General features: G+C 48.3%; 1 protein-coding gene and 1 long non-coding RNA gene across 2 annotated transcripts in view; one reads left to right on the top strand and one right to left on the bottom strand.

The window, feature by feature from the left end:
• The window catches only part of ADPRM (ADP-ribose/CDP-alcohol diphosphatase, manganese dependent), a 293,493-nt gene that overhangs the window by 25,808 nt on the left and 244,740 nt on the right, over positions 1–22,945 (bottom strand). The window lies entirely within an intron of this gene.
• Positions 21,208–22,945, top strand: part of LOC147574040 (uncharacterized) — a 30,375-nt gene continuing 28,637 nt past the window's right edge. The window contains exon 1 of the long non-coding RNA XR_015243849.1: positions 21,208–21,394. This is a non-coding gene — a long non-coding RNA (uncharacterized LOC147574040). The remainder of the gene's footprint in view (positions 21,395–22,945) is intronic.

The following is a 22,945-nucleotide window of genomic DNA, read 5'->3' as shown; positions in this document are numbered from 1 at the left end:
TCAGGTTGATATCTGCTCCTTTCTCTCAAATATCTCAGCAATTTCGAACCTGTATCAGTCAGAAGAGGTTAAGCCATGCTGCAGTAACAAAAGACTCTCCAAATCTCACGAGGTTCAAACGATAAAAGTACATTTCTTGCTCATGCTGTGTGTCCACAATGACAGAAGGGGCTCAACTCCTTGGAGCCATACAGAAACTCAGATTTATGGAGGAGCCACTATATCCAATGTTCTGAGTGGCCGTGTCAGAAAGAAAGGCGATCTGGAGACAACCTCGTATCAGCAACTAAATGTTCCGGTCTCAAAGTGACACTTGTCACATCTGGTCACACTGCATTGGTCAGAACTAGTGATTTAGACACATCCAATCACAGAGGGGCCAGGAAGTGCGATCTTACCCTGCTCCAGAAACAAGGAGAACCAGAAATGCCCGGCAAACTGCACTAATGGTGACCACAGAGTATATGTGGTAAGGAAGCCAGTTCCAGGAAAAAAGACCACCCTTAGCTTCAAGCTCAGAAACAGCCCCTCACCCTTTGCTACTTGAAACCAGGAGTAGGGCACAGTGATGATCCCAGCAGGAGGGTCAAGAGAGGAAGTGGTGGCCAGAGGGTGTTCTGCAAGAGAGACTTTGTGACCCTCTAGTGACACTTATTGAACAGCAACATTTACTATGACGGATGGCTGCTGGAAGCATGACATTTAAATGTTTATTGATCCCCTCGTAAGCTGGACAGGCCCCAGGAGATGCTCATAACTGGGCACAGAGCCAGGCTGCCCAGCTGCACCATACAAAGCGGGGCTGACAGATGCCCCGGAATCCAGCTCACTCAGGGCACATCTGCCTCACCCATGGGGGACACATGCAAAGCCTTAAAGTTCAATTCTCCCTTCATAAAGGCCAGGCTGCATCTGCCCGCAAGGGTGAGCCCTGCAACTAGCTTGCTCTTCTGTTGTTTTTTCTTCCAGTTCACACTGAGGACTTCTTGTCTCGCTCACTCTTCAGACGTGTGATGACTGTCAGTGGTTAACAGGTACGGAGCCTTCTATCCAGTCTCTCCCGGGCACGTTTGTACGTGCCAGCTGCAGGGCCCCTCCTCACTCCCATCTCCCCTTGGGGCCTCCGGGGAACCAGAATCTCAATCCCAGCAGATGCTGCGTATGGAATTCTCCTTTCTTTCTAAGTGCTGCCAAACACAGAGGGGAGCTGCAGTGTGAGGCCACGGCTAAGCAGGCACAGGGGAGCATGGGGTTCCGAGGCTGTGCTGGCTTTGGGTTGGGGGGCACCAGGAGCTCTGCGGAACATGGGCTGCGGTGAGAAGGGCTGTTTGAGATCTGGTCTGAGTCAGGAGCATGAGATCCCTGGGAGGAGAGGCTGTGACAGGGCTAGGGCAGCACAAGGACTCAGAGGAGGCTTTGAAAGGCACTCCAACAGGTTAGACCCCTGGGCACCAGGCCTGGCCATACCTAACTGCCTTGCACGAGGGAAATGGATAGAGGGTAGCTGTGTGCCTTGCCCAAGCTAAGGTACACAGTCGTAGACAGACTAGGGGCAAGATCTGGGGATCCCGGCCCTGTGCCCTTTGCAGTGGGAGGGGACTGTGGACTCCAGGCAGCCAAGGTATGGCCAAGTCATCCCTGGACGTGTCAGCAGAGAAACACCAAGAGGCACCCAGGTCATTGCTCAAATCCTTGGGGATTCTGGAGAAGAAGGGTCCCAGTGCCTCAGAGGGCCAGGAGTGAACAGAGGTAGAACGCAAGTTATTCTTTCCAGATGAGTAATCCTACCTTGGTTTATCATTCAGGCTCTTGAGTGGGCTTCGGCTGAAATGGGGCTTTAACTGCTGGTGTGAGATTGACGGTACATAGTTCAGTCCTCATTTCTCTCCTTGAAAAGATTTCCCTTCAATACTGTATTTGAAAGGGTTCTTTGAGTTGTAAGTGACACACACAAGTTCAACTGGATTAGGGAGGAAGCAAAGTGGATTACTGGCCAAATAACTGAGAAATCCAGGATGTAGTTTGATTGGGGTATGAACTCAACCACTGGCATCAGGAGTCTCTCTCTCTCTCTCTCTCTCTCTCTCTCTCTCTCTCTCTCCTCTGCTTTCCTCCATTTTCCCTTCATTCTCATGAAGATCACTCTTCTCACAAAGTGACAACATAGACACTGACAGGACCAGACACTCCTTCTTACAGCCTACCGCCACCAGCAGAAAGAGAGCTGCTGTTGCCCCAGCATTCCAGAAAACGTCCCATAATTGCCTCTCCTTCGCCTTTGTCCCTCGCAAGCCAATGGCCGCGACCAGGCAATACGGGACGGTTGGCCAGCCACCCCCACGAAGAGCTGGGCGTTGAGGACTCAAATGGCAAGGATGCCTGATCCTGGAGGGACAACGGATGGCTGGGTAAGCAGGTGGAAACACTAGCCTGCGCAGGGCTGTGATTGTGTTTTTCTTTCTCCCTGAGCAGCCACTGCTGCTATTAAACAGCTGCTCAGCCTAATTCCATGAGTTTATTGTTGGGTCCAAAGAGGTGGAGCCCAAACAAAATAGGGACCGTCCCCTCCTCAGCTCCTCTTTTGGGCTCTGTGGTGGTCAACAAACAAACAAAAAAAAGTGAATTTTCTTCCATGGCTCATCCAAGTGTCTGCTCCCAGGGAGCATGGTTCTAGCGAATTTTTAGAAGGAGATAATGCAGGCTCTGATACTAACACGGGACTCAGCTGAGATTTTTAAAGCCTTGGAGGGAGTTCTTGGTAAAATACAGTGCTTCATCCGATTTGCTTCATTCAAATTAAAAGTCTCTGCTTACCTAATTGTTTACAGAAACCCTCACAAATGAGATTAACATTAAAAAAAAAAAAAAGAAAAAGAAAGAAAAGACAACAAGATAATTAAGTCTGATTGCTCAAGAGCAGGTTGTCACAGCCCTGGAAATGTGCCAACACTAATTGACTGGAGATATTTCCCGTACAGTTCATTGCAGATGGTCATTGAAAGCCCTTGAAATTATCTCGGGTCCCCTCAGCTTGAAGTGTGGAGAAGGGATTTAGAAGTGTGAAGGAGACCGGGCTTGGAAAGGGGACCTACCAGGGACGTCCGGTCCTTCCTGTCCCAGAACATCGTTCAACCAAGGCTGTCAAATCTTGTCACCTCTCTGGACTTTGTTCTTCTTGTCTGTGCAATGGCTGTGGGTGGCGAGGGTGGAGAGGTCACCCAGAATGGGATGACTGGACCTTCTCTGACCTCCCCCCAACTTTGATTAAACTTCGACCATGGACTGGGGATGGCAAGGACACAAAGGTTCCCGAGTCCTCCAGTCACCTGAACAGCCCTGCAATGGCTAACTTAAAATATGGCACAATGCAATGCACAGGGCTTCCGGCAACAGGGTGCTGGCTCTGGGGGGAAGGTGAAATCATCAGGCAGGAAGATCAGGGGAACCAAGGGGGACTTTTTTGGGGGGAGGACTGCTTCTAAGTGAGGTCCTGGAGAGTAAGACTTAGGTCCATGAAGGAGGCGATGTCGGAGAGGAAAACACATACGTGTATAACGCGTTAAGGGAAGCCTCAATAAGGTAGTGGAGCCTGAGTTCTGTCCATTGAGAGAATGTTCTATTCTTCTGGTGCCAAGGAACAGACACTCCAACCCTGTGTGTTGGCAGGACTCACGTGGGACCAGAAATCTTACAGGGACCTGGGATCCCCCAGGCATGGGAGGCAGCCTCATGTTTCAGGGTGCAAAGCAATTCAGTGACCAGGTCTCCCTGCTGCCCCTTTAGTGGAGATGTCATCTGATGTCCTCCCTAGTGCTTGGCTGCTAAGGGAGCTCAGTTACCCACTTTCCTGGAGACCTTTGTCTGTAACGATGAGCTTCAGCTGGCTGCCTCCCCTAACACTTCTGTCCCCTCACCGTGTCCTGCCCCATGAAAGCTGTGTGCTGCCTTCCATCTCTGCAGTTTTGGGTCTTTACTTTGGCCCCCACAGCAGTGAATGATTTCCTACCGACCTAGCCGGTTACAAGGCTCACAAAGGTGAATCGCATTCGCTTTGGTGACAGATACCAGATTTTGATCGTGCATCCGGTACTAGGCAAATCGGCCCAGGTGGCCCGGGACGTGGACACCTGCCAGTAATTTTCTGGAGCCATTTGCCTCAACCAGCAGCTATGGGGCAGGACTTCTCAGAAGGGGTTCCAGATTTCAGGTTAATTGGCTTGTCTAACGCAAAAAAAAAGATAGAGACAGAAGGTGGGAACATTGGCTTGGAACAAGCGCCCAGCGATTCTCAAACTGGACCATGTACACGAATCACCGAGAGGGCCCCTCCCCCACTTTCTGATGCAGTAAATGCGGGTTGGGCCTGAGAGATCCCATTTCTGGCAGGGTGCCAGGTGATGCTGATGCCGTCCGGGGACCACACTTGGGAAACCACTGATTAGGATTGACTTAGGCCACCTCCCACGGGTCAATCTGGCCTAGTGCCCATTTGTGCAAGGCCTACACACTCAGCATGGTTTCGCATTTTTAAGTGGTTGGAAAAAACCAAATATATATATCATATTCTGATATGAATATTATATGAAATGCAAATGTTAGCGTCCATAAATATAAAGCACTGCCACGCCCACTTGTTTACGTGTTGTCTACGTGGCTGCTTTCACAAGACAACGGCAGAGTTGAGAAGTTGCGACAGAAACCAAGGAGCCCAGAATATATTTGGCGGCTGGATTTTTACACATGAAGTTTGTGGACCCCTGTTCTCAGCAAAGGGGTATGATGTTATTTTATATAATTCTGGAGATTTATCTGAAGAGAAGAAATATACACAATTCTAGAAATCCTCTTGAGGAATTTCTTGATCCACTAAGTGATCCAGTCCTCGGGTCTCTGCCTGGTGGGCTTAGGGTCAAGTGCTCATTCTCCCATGGGACCCACTCTGGGAAAACCGTCTAAACCCCCAGATGAGGATCTACCTCTCGGAAGCTGAGACTGTCAGTCAACATATCTGATTCCTCCCCCAAATTCACTGTTTAATTATTTTCTGCTTAAAGTAAGTTGTACAGTCATGGCCCGTCATTCCTAGCCTCAGGGGAGGGGCTAAATGTGACCAAGGGGCTTCCTGGCTATTGGCTTTGTGGCCCTGAATTCCCAGAGTGAACTTCTTGGAAACTTCCGACTTTTACACTCTGACGATCTGTGACCTATGAGCCTATGGATAGAGATGAGTGGTCCTCAGTCTCTTCTCCTCTACTCTCTCCAGGATTTGGGACCCACTGATGGCCCATTCTATCCCTCCTTGTCACTCTTTCTGCCTTAGCTCATCAAATCGAGACTGGTAAAGATCACCAACCCTCAGTGAGTGTTTATTTTGTGTCAGATACTGTTCTCAGTCTTGGGTGTGGATTCACATAATCAGTCCTCACCAGAAAGCCACGAGGAAGCCAGGGTTATTATCCCTGGAGAACTGAGACACAGAGAGGTGAAGCAGCTGGTGATTGGAAGGTCTGGCGGTCCAAGTTCAGATCCCTGCTCCTGCCCGCGTGGAGTACGGCCGCTCAGCCATGCCATGGGCCTGCTGGGCCTGGGAGAAATTATCTCGAGAAGACAGAAAGAAGCTCACTCCAATCTCTGTTTAGAATGTGAAAGGTAAAACTTAATAAAGCTTTGCAAGGAAATATGTTGGTGACCTTGAGTAGACAAAGACTTCTTAAACAGGACGTGATAGAGCTAACCATAAAGACGAAAAAAAGATAAATGGGTGAACATAAACGTTAGAATGTCTATTTATCAAAAGACACCATTAATGGAGCGAAAAGATAACCTTTCTTTTTAAATGGGCAAAAGATTTGAACAGACTTTTCATAGAAAAGGATACGCAAATGGCCCTTAAGTATACCAAAAAAAGTGCCCAGCTTTCTTAGTTATCAAGAAAATGCAAATTAAAATATAGTGATGTGATACAGTACCCTGTCACCGAATGAAAAACAAAACTGAGCTTTTCTCTTTCAACAACCAAGTGTCGGCACGGATATGGAACAATCGGAACACTCATTCACTGCTGGCAGGAATGCACACTGATACAATCATTTTGGATAACGGACAGCATCTATCAGAGCTTAACATATGCATAACCTACGGTCCAGCAATCCCAGTCCTAGGTATATATTCCAAAGAAATATGTACATATGTTCATCCAAAGAAATGTCTTGGATGGGACATCTGGGTGGCTCAGTTGGTTGAACGTCCAACTCTTGATTTCAGCTCAGGTCATGATCTCACGGTTTGTGAGATTGAGCCCTGTGTTGGACTCTGAACTGAAAGTATGGAGCCTGCCTGGCATTCTCTCTCTCTCTGTGTCCCTCCTCCTCCTCTCTCTCTCTCTCTCTCTCTTTCGCACACACTCTCTCTCTCAAACTAGATAGACTCAAAGAGAAAAACAAAACAAAACAAAAAAATGTACCAGAAATCTCATAGCAGCGCCATTTGTAATAACCCCCCAAATGGAAACCATTCAAATGTGCATCAATAGTAGAATGGACAAATAGTGTCACATACACACAATGGAAGACTAGCAATGATACACCATGGCCACACAGCGACACATGATATGGATGAATTAATCTTACAATGTTCAGCAAAAGAAGCCAGACACAATATGTATACAAAGAAAGAAACTCTATGCTGTTAGAAGACGTGAGAGTGTTCACGCTGGTGGGATTGGGGGTGAGTAACTGGAAAAGGGGACTCGGGGGTTTCTGGGGTGCTGGTCATATTCTTTCTTGATTTGGGTACCGGTTATACAGGTATGTTCAGTTTGTAAAAATGCATTGGATGGTATTTTTTAAAAATCGAAGCATAGTTGACACACAGGGTTACATTAGTGACTCAACAAGTCTATACATTGTGCTATGCTCACCACAACAGTAGCTACCACATTCAATGGTATTCTTCTGTGCACTTTCCTGTTTTTACATTATGTGCACATTTCTTGCATGTATGTTGATTAAACATTTACAAAATATGCCTATTGGACAGACAGTCACACTACAGTTTGTACCTCATCCAACATCCCTGCACACAATCTACTGAGTGTGTAGGTCGATACGGGGACCCATTTATGGCTCACTCATTAAGTGAGCAGTTCAGGTCAGAAAAAATCCCCAGTCACTTGCCTTAGAGTACTGGACACCCATCCTTAAGGTGATTTCCAAGCATGTTCCAAGCTGAGTTAAATCTGCTAAACGACTTATTCTGGTTACACGGAGAGAGACTTCTACAGTCTGACCTATCGCCTACATCCTGACTGTCAGAAAACTTCCCTTCGTATTTAGGAAAGAAGCTCTCTTTCTGACTAAGCTAGCAGGGAAAGTATTTCCTGAGCCTTGGCTCTGTGTTGTGGCATCCAGACAGACATGTGAACAAAAATCACATTTCAACCCCTGACATCCACGAAGATCGGAGGCTGATAGCAAGCAGGTGTATCTGCTTTGGCAACTTGTCTTGTTTTGGCCCCGTAGTATTCTACTTTAAATTTGAATTAGCTGCCCATATTTAAACATCGGACGTTCACCCCAAACTTCTCTGGAAAAAAAAGCGTCAGCCATCTTCCTGGGTCCCACACCAGCTTTCTCCTCTCGGCCACCTCCGTCCTTGGCCCCTGCAGACGTGCGGTTGCAACTCCTAATGTAGAAAGTTGGAAAACAACAGCAAAGGGCCCTTGTTCTGATGGATTTTATAAGGCAGGATGCTGGGTATTTCATCAATTGGATGAACCCATATTGATGGCCCAGACCCTGTGTTGGGGGCTAAGCCACTAATGTAAGCATTTGGGCTTTAGTTTTATCCTCTGGAAAATAAGAGAATTGGGGGAGCCTGGGGGGCTCCGTCAGTTAAGCGTCCGACTCTTGACTTCAGCTCAGGTCATGATCTCACAGTTCGTGGGATCAAGCCCTGCGTCGGGCTCTGCACTGATGGTGAGGGGCCTGCTTGGGATTCTTTCTCTCTCCCCCTCCCCCCCCAATAAATAAATAAAAAATATTTAAAATAAGAGAATTGAACTGCGTATTTTCTACAGTCCCCTCCAGTTTGAAATTTTGGTCCATCTGTGATTTCAATTAACTCTGGAGAAGCGGGATGTAATTACATTTCGTGAATAAGTCGGCCATTCCAAACTAGCGTACACGAGTTCAGGCACGCATAACCAGCCCCCGTCATGGTCACTGGGGTCCAGCGTGGCCTTTGTCCTTGAAGACTTGGGCTTAGGGGACTCTGAGGAGCCCTAGGAAAAAGGACCCTGTAAGAAAACACCCCACCTCCAGACTCTACTTCACAGAAGGCGTTGGATGGTTTGGGCCTAGAAGCCTTGGCACATTTCCCCCATTTTTCACACCAGTGAAAATGGAAATCCCCAGCTGCCCCCGCGCCAGACCCGCTGAGTCAAAGTCTGCATTTTAACAAGATCCTTCGGAGATTTGGGGGGCACTCACGTTGGAGACGTGCTGGGTCAGGATCCCCTTGGACGGATGCTCTAATCGTGGGCCACTTAAGAAGATGCATGGCACTTTTACCTTCATCTCTGCCTGTCCCCGCCAACAGTCAGGACGCAGGGGGGACAGTCAGCGGGCAGTCCTGGTCTCACTCTTTCTTCACCGGCAACGCTGGGGGGATATTCACACTCACCTCCGTGGGACAAGCTCCCGGCACGTTAGCCCCAGCTCTCGCTGACCCTACCTCTTCCTCTCCTACTCAAGAAAGCATCTTGGAATTCCAGGGAGCGCGAAATGACTGCTTCAACCCACTGTAAGTTTTCAAAAGCAAAGCGTGCGTGTGCCTTCCTCCCTTTACTACCGTCAAACAACAGATTACTCTGACCCCCTTCACAACGGCCCGCGACACGCCCCAACTGCTGGAGACACACAGCCCAGAGCCTGCTAGAACGGGGCCTGGGAAGGAGGGGGCGGCTCTGAGAGGAGGAAGAGCCTGCAGGGCCCGGTCCCCTTCCAGGCAGATGCTAATGAGCCTCACCAGCCCTTAACCTTCCTGCCAGAGGGGCAGGCCGGTAATGTGATGAGCTGTCATTGTTCGTTATGGGGACAGCTGATGGGCCCAGAGGTGTCCATGGGCACAGACCAGCCTGTAGAGGCAGCCTAAGAGGGGGGCTGTGCTAGGGGCAGAGGGCCTGGGGGGGACAGGGGACAAAGAAACGCCCCCCTCCAGATCAGCTTGTTTTGCATGAACGCTGGGCAGTTTTTCCCCACTCGGGCTATAAGGAGAGGCTGCTCAGTAGAGAGCTTGCTTCCCCCACACTGCTGGCTGTCGTAACAGGGTCCGGTGCACTGGCCAACCAGAAAAGTGAATCTGGGGGTCTCTCAGACTTACACGCTCCAGGACAGGGGCTGGTGGAGAGAAGAGAAAATAAAAGGAGAATGTGGACCCGGAGGAAGGAGGGGTGCAGGGAAGGACGAAGCTTTTCTGCTGGTCCTGAAGAGAATTCCACTTTCCCCCGGGTAAATCAGCCCCCACCCATGCACCCCATCCCAGGTGGTTCATTGGGTCCTGGGTCTTAAGAGCGGCCGGCACCCTGCAGGTGTCAGGGGGGGTACTTCTAATTCCAGCAGTGGCAGGCAGCTGTTGGGTCCAGTGGCCTTTTGTTGCTTCCCGTAGTACATCAGTGATCGCTCTGAATTGCCTCCCGTGATCCAAGCCGCCGTTGTGCGCCTGGGCTCCGGGACCTCCCCACTTTGTTTCCTCCAATCCCAGGAGGCAATGGTGGCTTCCTGCCATTTTGAATCTCTGGGATAGTTCATCTTCCTCTCTGTGGCTCTTTCAGCCCTTCCAGTGCTTTTGTAACGTGTTCCACCCAGCGCGTTTCTGACGTTTGAAGTATTTAGCATGGTTTCTGATTTTCTGGATGGATTTTGTCCAATGAAACCAGGAGAGAGAGCGAAAAGGAGGTTGGGGGGGGGGGGACATTGAAGCAAAGAAGAAATATGTGATGTGGCCAGAAGGTCAGTTCTGATGGAAAATGGGAATGAATTCAGAAGGTATTTGTACACCTGGGTGCCTCAGTCGGTTGAACGTCTAGCTCTTGATTTCAGTTCAGGTCATGATCCCACGGTTCGTGGATTTCAGCCCCACATCGGGCTCCACACTGAGAGTGTGGAATCTGCTTGGGATTCTCTCTCTCTCTGCCCCTTCCCCTCTGGCGCGCGCGTGCTCTCTCTCAGAATAAATAAACTTTAAAAGAAGAGAAAAATGAGAAGGCATTTGTATTCCATCAGAGGACATACCTAGAGCACAGAGTGATGCCCACAATACCATGCTTCCTTGAATGGTGCCTTGGGGTTTGGATCTTCTCTTCCCCTCCCCGTCCTTCCCCGAGGAGCCTACAGTCTCAGGCACGGTCCAGCTAACAGCTTTCTGGGGCTCCACCTCAAGCCCTTGCATCTGTCCTTCCCCCTGGAAGGGAGTGCTTGGCGATTGCCTTGAGCTTATTGGAAGCCAGAACTTTAAGGCTTGACTTTGTGTCCCGTGAGATGCCAGGAACTTCCAGAGACTTCCTCAGTCCTGTTATTTGTGGTCAACATCATCTCCTCCTCTAAATAAAAGCTAACAAAGAAACAGTGGGTGTTTTGTGTGCAAATTCCAGCCTCTGCAGGCGGAGTCTTCTCCATTTCCAGCCAAAACCTTGGGTCAAGGATGGCAGGAAGGCCCTGGACCACAGCAGGACGGGACTTGCAGGGAGGCCACAGCACAAAGACTGGACGGCCAGCCGGATAGGAGAACGCCGACAAACATTGAGGTGGCTGTCTAAATACAAGAAGGTGACTTTCAGGAGGACCCGAGGGGTCTGGGAGACTCTAGGAGCACCGTAGGTCCAGGATTAAAGGCAGACACAACCCCAGAGGTTAGCTGGGACAAGACGTGTCACACAGGGCACCACGTGCCCGGGCCAGCAAGACGCCAAGTTCACGCCAGGAGCAACAATGGGTGGGACCACTGAGTCAGAAGCAAGTCCGTGGCTCTTTTCCCCATGAGCTCAAGGAAGGCTGGGGAGGAGACAGCAGTGTCTGCTAAGGTGACACAGCCGAGCACTCTTGGCATCTGTGACCCAACAGTCAGGGCAGGTGCCCGAGAAAGTAAGACTAGAAAGGGAAGGAAGCCAGCTACGGGTGCTGACTGGAGAAAGCAGCATTTCCGGCTCCGAGGTCAGGACACAGAGTTGAGGCTGGGGGCAAGGGCGTGGTGATCCGTGGGGTCCAGGGCAGCTGGAGAAGGACAGTCAGAAGGTCAGTGATGGAACAGCACACAACTTTCAGTATGTAAAATACTGATGGCTAGATAACGTGCCCGATCAGAATGAAGTCAGAGATAAAAGTCAGGAAAGAGCCTAGACCTTTCTCGCCCCCAGTTTCCTTACGCAGCTTTCTGAATGGACTTACATGGAAGGCGCGTCAGGACGGGGACACGTTCCAAAGACTAATTTTCTCAAAAGCACGCCGGTTGACAGAGTAGAAGAAGGAAGGGGGTTTGGCTAGATTAAGGCGAAGACAGATGAGTATAAATTATGTGGTGGGTAGTTGATCAGTCGGAGTGGGAGAATTAATCTATGGCATGCGTGTCTCTGGATGCGCGTGGTGATATAATTCAGAAATGGCAGTGAGGCAGCATTAAGGTTGAGAAATGGTACAATTAGAAGAGCCAAGAATCACCTCTGTGAAGGCTCCTGCGTCGTCATTAATTCAGCCACATTACCTTCCGCAAACACTGCACAAGGTCCTGTTTGCAAGCCTTGCAATGACTCACAGAGGAAGGCCGGCTGCCAGCGGCATTTCTGGGGCTCCTTGGGGGAAATTCGCGCTTTTCCTACTTGACCAGCCTCTAGAGTTAACCAAGTCCTGCCCAGAACAGATGCAGACGGCATGTGTTTAAGCACTGCAACCCTGGATGAGCTGGCAGGGTGGGGTGGGAGGGGTGGGGGCGGTAAGAAAAATGAGAAGGTGATTAGCTACCTAGTGGTAGCCGGCGTTTCTGTTTCTGTAGATCTGGGCTGGGGCCCGAGATTCTGCATCTTTCACAAGCTCCCAGGGGTGCTGACACTGCTGATCCCAGGACCGCCTTTGAGTAGTGAGGGTCTAGATGCTCTGGATGAGCGGCACGGGCGTCACCTGGGAGCCTGTTAAAAATGCAGACCGCAAGTCCCACCCCCCAGCCCCCTGAATCAGGGTCTGCGTCCAGAACAGAGTCTCTGGATGATTTACTTGCTTATTTATGTTTGAGGAGTGCTGCTTTAGAGGACCTCCTTGGTTTCCTTAGAAAGATCTGGGACACCCCTAAAATGGTATGCAAACATTGCCCCGACACGCTTGTGCGTGTTTAGGCCACAGGTGGCGCTCCAGTCCTTGAACCCTGCAGTGCATTTCTCCTCCCTCCTGGGTTCTCAAGTGAAGGAGAGGTAGTGACGGAAAAATAGCCAAATAGAGAACTCAATACAGAAAAAAAAAAAAAGAAAAAAGGCTGTAAACCAGAGCCTCTGAGCCAGTGTTTGATGCGTCCCAATGTGCCAGTTCTCTACCAGCACAGGCAGGCGTATAAGCCCAAAGAGACCAGCAGGATTTCCTTGTCTTGTAGAAATGCTCTCCTGTCCCCTCCACCGCAAGAACAAAGGTGGCCAGTCTGCTTCCCCCTCCCAGGTGCAGGCGGAGACACGCAGGTTCTAGCCAGTCAGCCCAGAAAGGCAGATGGGACCTTATGCATGCTTGACCTCACGGGGAGAGGGCTTGTGTGTGTGTGTGTGTGTGTGTGTGTGTGTGTGTGTGTGTGTGTCTGGGGCAGGGAGGTGGGACTCCAAAAGTAAAAGAAGAAAACGATCTTGGTTGCTGTCACTATAGTCATTAAACACATCCAGATGTGGGACAGTCAGATTAGTAATTGCTCTTGTGACAAGTCCCTAAGTGGGTTTGGCAGAGAGATGAAGTTCCTCTACCCAGCCCTACCCATCATGGGTAGAGGGAATAGAAGTTTCCATTCCCTGTGGGGTGAAGAAGAGATACTGGGAGGGAAGCTACCACTGTAAAAATGGGGAAAGAGTCTATATGCCCAAAGAGACCCATGCAGGGCAAAAGCTTCAGATGCCCCCATCCAGAGCCTGCCTTGGCTACCACTTGAAGCCTGGAATAAAGAGGTACCAGGGTCTTGAGAGATGCCCTCAGCCAGCTCAGGCTGCCGGGGGGAGGGGGGGCAGACTCCTGAGCAGAGATGTCCAACCAGTTCAATATGTGACCAGCTGGGGTGGGGACAGCTCACCACAGCCTCCTCCCCACGGCCCAGGGATGTTCCGGAGGTAAGAGGAAGGGTAATTAACCCCTCTGACACGCCCTCTTCCCTACAATCCACTGGCAACAAACCTATCAATGTCTGTACGTCTCCTGAGAAGCCAATGGGCGCTTAGCCTCCAGGGCCCCCTCCCCTTCAGAGACCTCAAGTGCTGGGAGCCATTGAGGGTTGTGGAGTATTCCAGGAGGAGTGGGGACACCAGCTTTGTCATCGGAAATGGTTTCTATTCAATTCAAACTGCAGGGTTTGGGGTTTCGAGCAGTTTGGGGGGGGGTTGTTTGTTTTGTTTCGTTTTGTTTTGTAAATTGAAGAGAGATTTCAAAAGAAAAGTAGTTGAGTTCCCACGGCTCTGGAAATTCATTTTGGCTATTTTCTCGTTCTAATATTTGTTCTTCTATCATTTTTTTTTTCTTTTTCTTAAAGTGGCCTTCCACCCAGCACTGATACTCTAACGTTGCTGCAATCATGAATAATATGAAGTGGTCTCTCACCACAAAAAGCAGAGAAGGTCGACTCCAGATTCCTCTCCCCCCATTCTTGTTTAAACCAGAATGAGTTTTTGTTTTTTTTTTTTCAGTGCACCTTCACTTCTCGGCCATGATAAGAAGGATAGAAGCCAACAGTGTCCTTAAAGGGCTTTCGGCGGATGCGTTGAAACTCAAGTTCTCCTAGAAGCAATGCAGGTCTGCTCCACCCCCCTGGAACATGTCCAGTTAAAAACAAATCAAAAAGAAAAAAATCAGCACATTCCTCTTTATGTTGCTCATGGTTGGAAGACCTAAAGTTTGTTCCACACTCTTTAAAGCTCAAGCATGCAGCTCCCTCCCACCCCTGTCACAGTCACCTGTAAGTCTGCTCCCTTTTACCCATCTCTTTTAAAGCCCCATCTTCCTGCCTTGGTTCCAGATCACATTATCTCCAGGAAGTGGGGGGCAGCAACAGTATAGGACTCACTCAGGGCAGTGGGGAAGGACGGTAAGCCTATGACCCCATGATGGGCTGCCCAGATCTGAGAGGGGAAGAGAAATTGCCTTAAGTTGGTTGTTTGAGTGAATCTCAGATGGATAAACGTTGGGTATCTGGGTCAAAGGTCTAGGGTAGAGGTCTACCAGTAGAATCGGTAGTCATTAATGCCAGGGTTTTCACCTGGGGATTGAATAAGGTATTAAACTGAAGCTGAAACCTACTTTTAAACCCTAGGTCTGGGCAGCTTCTCCCTCTCCCCCATCCTTTCTCTCTCTCTCTCTCTCTCTCTCTCTCTCTCCATCCATCCATCCATCCACCCATCCATCATATCTACCTACTTACCTACTTACCTACCTACCTACCTACCTACCTACCTACCTACCTACTCTATCATCTATCCTTTGTATATCTTAACTGTAACTAATTCACAGCATTGATGTTAAGATTAAGTGAGATTTTGTACATAGAGACTCTTTATAAACCCCAACGGTCTTATATTTACAGGTGTAGCCTACCCCACAATTTGGGGACTTTCTCAATGACAACACGACCTTGGTAGAGAGATTCTGTTATTTTCGGTGTGTTTTCTTCACCATCAACTTCACCATTCTGTCCACTAGACATTCTACATATTTGTCTCAGAAGAAGGTTGGCAAAATGGTTAAGCCTTGCTTTTGCGATTTGAAACGCGAGGTCTCAGGAGGAAGGGGGGCAATGCAGGATTTTGGCAATAGATTTTGTACAGGCTGTGTAAAAGCAAGGCTTCTCTCTACCTCACCACCACCACCAAAGAAAGGAAAGAGAGATGACAGAGTATGGATGAAACCCAGAGGGACCAGGCAGAAAGATATGGAATCAACACAAAGAGCTTCCCAAACTTCACCCTGTGTCAGAAAGAAAGCTTTCAGTATTTCCAGGACTCAGGAAAAACGTGGGAGCCAAGTGAGTCCTTGCAGGGGGCATGAGCCCTGTAGAGAAACTCTGTGGCTGTCCCCCATTTTGATGTCAGCCGTGACCAACAGATCATTTGATGATCATCCTACAGAAGTGACACCTATGACGCACACACTTATTTTTGGTTGCCATCTAACTTGCTCCATTTGTAAGCCCTCCTTTAAACACTGCAAGACACTTCTAAGACCCATACTCAGAGGATGGGATGAGGACATACCAATGAGGTGGGAAGAGGCATGGAAAGGCATGCCCCTGCACCCGTGCCTCAGTCAGCCTTCGTAAAAACAATTGGAGATCTTCCTTGGATTGAATACAATGGCAAGAGAGGTACCACCACCCCCACCTCAGTGAAAAGAGGAATTAGAGCGCCCCCTCCCCAAAAAACAAGTCCTGGAGAAATACAAAACCCAGGAAAGCAGCAACAGCATGAATTGTCCCGGTAACCAACATGAGTGTGCTTGGTGATTGATCCCCATTCCCTGTATTTCTCTGAAGAATGAAGGAAAATTTTTTTCATCTGACATATTCCTTTTTTTTTTCAGATACAGCATACGTCATATACTTCAGTCATCCCTGATCCCATCCATTCTTTTTTTTTTTTTTAACCTTTATTTATTTTTGAGACAGAGAGAGACAGAGCATGAACGGGGGAGGGGCAGAGAAAGAGGGAGACACAGAACCGGAAGCAGGCTCCAGGCTCCAAGCCATCAGCCCAGAGCCCGGCGCGGGGCTCGAACTCACGGACCGCGAGATCATGACCTGAGCTGAAGTCGGACGCTTAACCGACTGAGCCACCCAGGCGCCCCAATCCCATCCATTCTTAACACCTCTGCCACTTAACAACTCTTCAAAACAAATATATTTTGGAGGTAGAGCTGGTAGAACTTGCTGATAGATGACATAGAGATATTGGGGGAATGGCAGGAGTCAAGAATGACTTCAAGCATGTGGGCCTCAGCAAGTAGCCATGGTGATATCATCTACTGAGATGTAGAGGGAGGAATAAGTATTGATGCCTGAATTATGTGATTTATCGAGCTTATTACTGCTTTATTTTCTGGCTTTGCTACTAGAATATAAGCTTCATGAAAACAGGGACTTCGTCTTTTTTTCTTTTTGCCCCATGGACTAGAATAATGCTTGTAATAATGATGACACTCAGTAAACATATGTTGAATGAATACACCATGGGAATGAAAGGTAAGTCCAATAGCAGTGAGGGAGACAGATGGGCTTGGGATGGGGGAATATGGTTCAGTTTGGGAAATGTTAAGTTCAAGGATCCCTGGAACCGTTGGGCTGAAAACATCATATAGGTTGTTGGATGTTGGAGCTTGGCGCTTAGGAAGGGGGTCAAGGCTGAAGAGGAAAATGTCAGGGTCGTCAGCATCCTGTTGGCACTCAACACCGTGCAACTGATGAGGTCACCTAGGATGAGGTCTCTTTGGAGATGAGAGGGAAGATCCCTGAGGGCCACCAATACTTAGAGATCTAGGAGAGGATGAGGAGTCATCAAAGGAGTTCATGATTATGTAGGAGCTAATAGATGGTACTGTCTCCAAAACCAGGAGAGGGAAGGGTTTTAAGAAGGAAGAATCACACAGCTGTGTCACATTCTGCTGAGAAGATGCACGAGGTGGGGTTGTTTCTGCATCTTCCATGGAATCACAAGCTCACCGAGAGCCATGATTCTGTTGTTGGGTCACTCTATGCCCCAGATCATGCCATCCCTGCCCATGTTGTGATAAGGTGCACTAGGGAGGCTGATGTACAGAGTACAAAGGGCTGCCTCAGGGAAACACAAGAGAGGTGTGGGTCTTGGTCCCAGCTGACGACACTGGCTACCTTTGATGGGGAGGGCTGGGCAGATGGCAGATTATTTTCCAGTTAGTATTCATAGTTCTATATTATACTTATACTATGTCCATTTCGCACGCTTCCCAAAGCCAGGGTGTTGGTCAATACTAGAGAAAAATACACCTTACAGTGTGGGGGTTAAGAGGATGGACTTTGGATTTGGACAGACCTGAATTTGATTCCTGATGCTGCTAACTGACAACGAAGTCTCATCTTTCTGCGTCTCAGTTACTATCAGATTGGATTAGAAAAAATCACCATTGTCCCTTTAAATACCGCATCCTATGATCATGGGGTTCTCTGAGGGCACAATGCAAAAGGGGTGAGTTTCTGAGGACTTCAACCCATGCTTGACAATTAGTCAATACCCAAAGGTGTATCCTGTCTGTCACCAAACTGTCTGTCACCCAGTTGCCTTCCCAAAGTCTGTGCCAAGACAGACGAATTTTTGCTCCTGTCGCTCGCATGACTACTGGGACCAGGGGACCAAGTATGGCCTCATAGTTGTTGCTTGCTTGACGGGTGTTAAGCAGTGCATAAGCTGATGGTGTAGAGGCCAGGCATTTCATTCCTGGTGGCCCAATGCTGAGTCACTGGAGGGGGTGGCTGGGGGAGCAGCATTCCAGAGTCGTCTGCCCTTTTCTGGAAAGACTGATATAAACGCATCTGTTTGTTAGGAATGATGACCATATCGCCTTGTCATACATTTTAAGGGAGGACAGACAAGTTTGGTCTGGAGTGGAAGGGGCCCGAGGGAGCATCACAACTGCCTGTGGTGTTCCCAATCCACTGAAGGACGTCACATATGTTCTCTCCAAGGTACGGGGCTGTGAAATGGAAGGGGAGTTGTGCCCCTACTGCTCCAGAGAATGAATGAGGATAGAAGTCACCAGGGATGTTAGTTTCAGCTTCGCATGAGAGACAAGACAGCAGAGTAGCTGAGAGCATGAACTTTGGAGTCGACAGGTTATACGATCTTAGGCATGCAATTTGACTTCCCTCACATAGATTTTATCGTATATAAAATAGGGAACAAGTATTTAAGGTGTTGAGCATTGTGTCCAGGCCATATTCTCTTTGGTTTCACTAGGATTAGAAAAAGAATTTCAACAGAGTGCTCCAATAGTGGGCAAGGACCGCTGTTCAGGGAGCCAGCCTCTGAGCCTGGAGGGAATGGGTGAAGGACCGTCTGATGAAGAAGAGAGATCTCAGCATAGAGGCAGGCTCTCTCTCAGTTTGGGACCCAAAGTCTAAGCAATGATTCTATACGTAGCTCATCAGGTCCCCTCTGATTCTGACTTCCAAAATGGAAGTCCAGCTTTGCTTTGCTTTCCTGAAAAGGGCAAGTGAGCTGAAAAATACACCAGAAGTACGAGACATTCTTTTACATGGATTCTCGGGGCAGCAGTTTCCAAGGAATCTGAAGGGGAAAAGCCAAGAGCAGAATGCACTGTCTGTAGGAACATACCTGCCTCAGGCTGAGCGAGGGGGAGCCTCCTGATGCAGTTGTCTGTACTACTGAGTGTCTTGTGACTGTCACTATGGCAACCCATGGCTGAGAGGCCCTGGCTGCCCGATCACAGATGGGCACAGTTAACCTCTCCCTCACCAGTGGCCGAAGACCCAGACACCCCGATAGATGCAAAACCTTGGTCTCCATGCCTTCTGAAATAAAGTATCTGAGGAGATACCACAGCCTGTTTAACACACACACACACACACACACACACCCTCTTTTGTTATAGCAGCAGAACCTGTTCTTTGTATATGGAAGCACGTGAAATAGGACAGTTGTCTTAGCTGTTCTGGTCAAGGACAGGATGGAGAGATTGCACATCTTCCCTCCTCTGAGATAGTTCACAAGGTATTTCTTAAAAAAAATTTTTTACATGTTTATTCACTTTTGAGAGAGAGAAAGAGACAGAGTGTGAGGGGGAGGGGAGCAGAGAGAAAGGGAGACACAGAGTCTAAGGCAGGGTCCAGGCTCTGAGCCATCAGCACAGAGCCCGACGTAAGGCTCGAACTCACAGACCATGAGATCATGACCTGAGCTGAAGTTGGACGCTTAACCGACTGAGCCACCAAGTCACCCCATTCACAAGGGATTTCTGGAGGACAGGAGGGCTCCAAGACCCCATAAGGAATTATGTTTGAAATCCCATTGGTCTATAGTCTAAGTGTTGTAGGACTTGGAAGAAGAAGACTCCTGAAGACTGGAGAAGTCAAGGAAGGCTTCATGGAAGAAGTAGGATCTGAATTGGTCCTTGAAGGATGGATAGGAGGTGGTAGACAAGATTTCCAAGGCACTGTGTCTGATGGGTCTTCAGAAAGTTCTTTACCCTGGACTTCCCCATCGACTTCCTGTGTCCAGATCATTCTCATTTTCTCCTTGACCCCTCACTCTGTCTCCACTCCTGCTTTAAGGTGATGCTCTTCTGAGCTTCTCTGACAGCTAAGGAGGAGAGAGCCTCCATCTAAATCATTCATTCATTTAACACATATTCTTTGAGCACCATCTGTGTGTGACAAATCTGTGTGAGAGAAGCAGAAAGCAAAACTCGGCCTTCAAGGACTGTCAGCCTATCAGACGACCCACTCAGGGAAGCACCAGGGTGAGAAGGAGCACATACACATATTTATTAAAAATCGCACTTTTGTGTCTATAAGAATAACATACATTCATGGTGAAAAAGAGTTAAATGATGAAAGAACTAATATTACCATTCAAAAAATTGTATATATTATTCATATATAAATATTATAGATTTACTTTCAAAAGGATATCGTACTTTTTAAATGTTTATTTGTTTTGAGAGAGAGAGAAAGAGCATGTACATGTGGGGGAGGGGTGCAGAGAGAGAGAGGGAGAGAGAGAATCCCAAGCAGGCTCCCCACCGAGAGTGCAGAGCCTGATGTGGGGCTTTATCCCACAAACCGTGAAATCATGACCTAGGCCGAAACCAAGAGTCGGATGCTTAACCAACTGAGCCCCCAGTGCTCCTATCTAGATTTATAATTTACATCTAATGCATATTGTAGAAAACAGCAAAAACTCTGTGGCTTAACTCAACAAAAATCTGTTGCCTGTGCCGCAAGCCCCACTGTTTCGGGAGGTGGTTTGTTCCACATAACCACTCCACACTATTTATTATGCCTCTATCTGAACATAATGCTTTAGGTTTTTTGAGAGGAGGAGAAAGCAATGGAAAGTTGGCCACTGGCAGTTAAATGCTCCACACCTTTATGTAAGTTACACTGGCTCACATTTCCTAGGCCAAAGGTAGTCTTGTATCTGATTTAACATCAAAGTTGGCAGGGAAATACAATCCTTCCTTGTGTCTGAAAGGGGAGGGGGCCCCATACTGGTAAGCAGACTGCCAGGCAGAGTGTTCCAACACGTACATGTGCCATATTTGTCCTACCGATTCCCCTGCCCTTGAAAGAGCTGATGATATAGTTCACAATCTGTGCCAAACCTTAGGGCAGACGTCATACTAGAGGCCACTTGGGTCTGAAATGCCAGAATTGAAACCAGGATCCATAACCCAGGATGGGAAAGCTGGAGTATTCCCAGAAGTAACAGAGTTCTCAGCTATATCCACACATTCAGGAAGCTGTGCAGGTACAGTGTATTACCAAGAGGTAATTTCACCATCAGGTGACCATGAACTCAACCAGAGTAGAGGTGGTCCCAAACAGACTTGTCTATTGAGTCTCATATCAGTCCCTAGGGTCTTCACAGAAGGATGTCAGGGGTCCCTTCCTTCCCTGATCTCTCCCAGCTTCTTTTTCTTTCCTCCCTAAATGATCTCCTTACTTTTTGTACACCTCTACTTCTCTTTCCCTAACAGTGTCCCACTCCATCCTGGAGACAAGTCCTGAACATTTCCCCCAAGACAGTCTTGAAGTGTCATGAGCTGTTCTTACGACACATAAGCCCATTGTAGAAGGACTTAGATATTTTTGATTCTTTATAAAATGGAGCACCTTCACCCTTCCTCTTGCTGCATTTCCCCACTCATGAGAAGGCACAGAGGGCATTGTTAAGCGGCACCTGAAAACGGAACTTTCCAGGCTCTTGGATCCAAATCAGAACACAGGTGTTGAGTATGGAAGAGTCACTTCAAAAATCGGATTCCATGGATATGTGATCAGTAGTTAAAGGGTTAAAGTCACATTCGAAAGAAAGGTGACCCTCCTTCTCCTTGCTAATGTAATTGGCCAGAGTCCAAGCCATTGGCCAAGCCATACATGAGTGGGGCCACCTGATTTGAAAAAGGTAAGTAATAATCTCTCTCCTCTCCCGCCAACCCCTCCCATGGGGTAGGATTGATGCGTGAACTCGGAGCCTGCCTCATCAGGCCAGGACTGCCAAGTCTCTCCTTCATCCTACACAAGTGAATGCACTCATCATTGCCATGTTTAAGGGGGCTAAGACCCCAGGACTTGGATTCTGGCTTTAGGAGGAGATAGAAACCCAATTTGGGCTTCAAGTTAAATTTTATAATCTAGTTCTGCTCTTTCTGAGAGCTATACATTGAGGCGTTGAATACAAATGGGATTTTTGTTCCCCATATCACTTCTCTTTGTGTGTACCTCTTTTGGGGAAAAGGTGATGGGTCAGAAGATCGGAATTTGGGCAGGGCACAGACCCTTAGCCAGAACAACATTAAAATCTACTCTTGACCTAACAACGTGCTGTTTGGAGATGGGTGAAGGTATCACAGAAGAGGGCATTGAAGCTGAGTCTTGAAGGATGAATGGAAATCTGACAGGCAGATAAGGGTACTTATGCCTTAGGTTACCTGAAAGGTGCGGAGGAGGGGAGTACCTGGACCAAAGTTGCTCAGGAGCTTTCCTACAGCCACAAAGGCAGACTCTGCTTCTTTGATGTTCTCGCCATCTAATTTGAGTTGTCTAAGTGATGGATGGGCTGGAAGGGTTGTTTCTCGGCGGGTAAAGGATTCTGCGTCTGCTGGATCGGCATGTTTTTGGCAGGCTGTCTATCTTGATTTGTTGCTTTGAAGGGCCATTGCTCAGAAAGCCTTTGTTATCAGCAGAGCCTGGGGCTGCTGGGTCATGTCTGTTTCTGTGCTCTAGCTGGCATGCCATGCTTTGTTATCTTTATTATCCAGCCTTTAGTAACTCCAAGCCTGGAGGAAGGACGGATCCAGCTTTCTGCTGGGCAACTCTGTGCATTTGGTGTTTGGTGAGCTGGAGATGCTGAGATGGGTTGGGAATCTTTGTGTTCGCTGCCAGGGACTTGGTGAGTAACCTGTGAACTCAGGGGGAGAATGAGGCACTTTATGGAGACAATAGTGATGGTAAGTAGGGTCGCCATGGATTGTACTCCACTTATGCAGCAAACATTTACCAAGCTCCTATTTTACTCCAGGTGCTGGACACAGGTAAGATATGGCACCTACTCTCCCCAGGAATAAACCCATGAACACAGCATGTGAATGTGCTGTGTCACAGGGAAGCTCGGAGGCCCCTTGGAGCATGGAGAAGGGTTTCTGCCTTAGCCTATGGTATGACAGGGTCAAGGAAGACTCAACCTCTAAGCACTTAACACGCCAGATATGATCGTCATGAGGATCACCCAATGACTATTTCAAGGATGCATCAACACTGTGTAGATGGTAAAGAAAAAAAGATGAACAGAGTTATCTTTATTGTTGCTCTCTATGTCCACAGCCCAACAGAATCCTTCAAACAACTGTGGTACCTAAAGGTTTGACTCAGGTTGCCTGTGATGTGGGTTCACAGCATTGCTTCCCCTTTCTAGACGCTTTCCTCCCAATCTTCTTCTTTACTCCTCCCCAAACCA

This window comes from Puma concolor, chromosome E1 (assembly GCF_028749965.1).
Source record: "Puma concolor isolate L17-30 chromosome E1, mPumCon1.1.hap2, whole genome shotgun sequence".
Taxonomy (NCBI): Eukaryota; Metazoa; Chordata; class Mammalia; order Carnivora; family Felidae; genus Puma; species Puma concolor.
Note: the sequence above shows the minus strand (reverse complement) of the source record. Positions and strands in the feature narration are given on the sequence as shown.